At 43.2% G+C, this 1,828-nt stretch overlaps 1 pseudogene; it reads left to right on the forward strand.

The window, feature by feature from the left end:
* The first annotated feature begins 13 nt into the window (after window positions 1–13).
* The window catches only part of LOC111404440, a 13,111-nt pseudogene continuing 11,296 nt past the window's right edge, over window positions 14–1,828 (forward strand).

The raw sequence follows: 1,828 nt of genomic DNA on the forward strand, positions 1-1,828 counted from the left end.
CTTTGCTCGTGTTATTGGTTTCTGACTGGTTGCTCTTTGAACTTTGCAGATATTCCCATGAGTCCGCCCGTTGTGGCAACGTCTTCTCGCTCGGACAAGGGGAAGTCCTCACGAATGGATGAGTCGTTGGTGGCCAGCTTGGCTGAGGGTGCGCCATCTTCTACGATTGTCGACGAGGTAGTTTTTCTCTTTGTCCCATTTCTATTTCCAACTTGTTCGTTGTAACGAATATTTTTAATGTTGGCAATCTTCTTTGCAGGATGCTGACAGGATTGTTCGTTCTATCCAGGATTTGTTCGCTTCCTGGGGGCAGGTCCAAATGCCTCGCCCTACTCCATATGATCGTCCTGCTGCTTCTTCAGAAGAGGACTTGAAGTTCTTGAAGGGGTTGGTATTTGAGTACATGTCCTTCATGGACATGGACATTGGAAGGGCTAGTGTTGCCAGACACAAGGATGAACTTGAACGCTTGAGTGCGAAATTAGAGCAAGCACTGACGCTTCCGTCGCTCAATCTTTCTGCCGACTTTAAAGCGACATTGAAGGTCATTCACTCCGAGGTCCTTACTATGCTGGCCAAGAATGCTGAACTAAAGGCCAAGCGTACTCAATATCTTCGAGCCGTAGCCGAGAAAGAGTCTCTGTGCTTGGAGATCAACAAGGCTAAGGACGAGTTGCAAGAAATCTCTTCCGAAGTCATGATTGAAGACTCCTTGATGGTTAACTTGGCTGCTCAGATGAGGGAACTTCAAGCCAAAATGGACGATTGCAGAGCGAGGATGGCCGCTAAAAAGCGCAACGCCTCTCAGGGAATTGAGCGAACCAAATCCTTGGTCGAACAGTATAAGAAGCTGGAGGTTGATGATGATGACGTTGCAGCTGAATTGAACATCACTTCCTCCCGACAGAACGAGGATTGGAAAAAACTTAGGGAACGGATTCGTTCCTTATGGGGTGGTTTGTAATTAAGACACACGATGTCTTTTCTTTTTTGTACTTTTGTCCCTTATTAATGGACATTAATTTCTTGTGCATTTATTTGATGTTTATTTTCTAATCATCAATTCTTCAAGCATTTAACTACTTTACATTAAGAATTTTGTCCGTTCCCTTTTGATATTCCCATTACTGTTCCCGAGATTTAGGGCCATTTAATTCCGTCTATTAGACAGAAATGTGGCTGTTCATATTCTGTCTCTTCATCTTCACCCATTCTGGCGATCAATCTGATCCGAAGATGGACTGTTTAGTCCGTCCGCCTTACATTTACTTTGATGTCACCTTTGGTATGGGAGGTATAGGAAATGTTTTCTGGCCTGCAGCAAAGTTTTTTCCTGCAAAATTCTTCCCATCGTCTCTTTGTTCTTCATAAGGAGTCAATGATGGAAGGCAATTTTTGGACTGCTCATGGGCCATTTTGCTTGCTGAGAGTGCTTCTCAGCTTGCTTGCTGAGAGTGTTTCTCAGCCTATTTGCTCGTTATTGCAGCGATGCATTTAGGAAGGTGGTGAGGCCAGTACACCCTCTCACTCGTCAATTCCACCGCTGCAGCGATGCATTTAGGAAGGCAGTGTGAAGCTTACTCAGTGATCGGCTAGGAGATCATCTTACTTTAGTTGTATCTTGTAACAAGCCTATTACTTGTATATTTTACATCCTTGTAATGAACGTTTGGTAATAAGGAACTTTATTTGAACGTATTTCGCTCTGTCTTTATTATTTTTTGATCGTCCAGAATGTTTGGTTACATTTTTATCTGTTCGCATTCCCATAAAGAAGGAACATATTTTTTTAAATACTTGCCATTAATGAATCTTACGTGCTTGGTGC

This window comes from Olea europaea, chromosome 11, assembly GCF_002742605.1.
Source record: "Olea europaea var. sylvestris chromosome 11, O_europaea_v1, whole genome shotgun sequence".
Lineage (NCBI taxonomy): Eukaryota > Viridiplantae > Streptophyta > Magnoliopsida > Lamiales > Oleaceae > Olea > Olea europaea.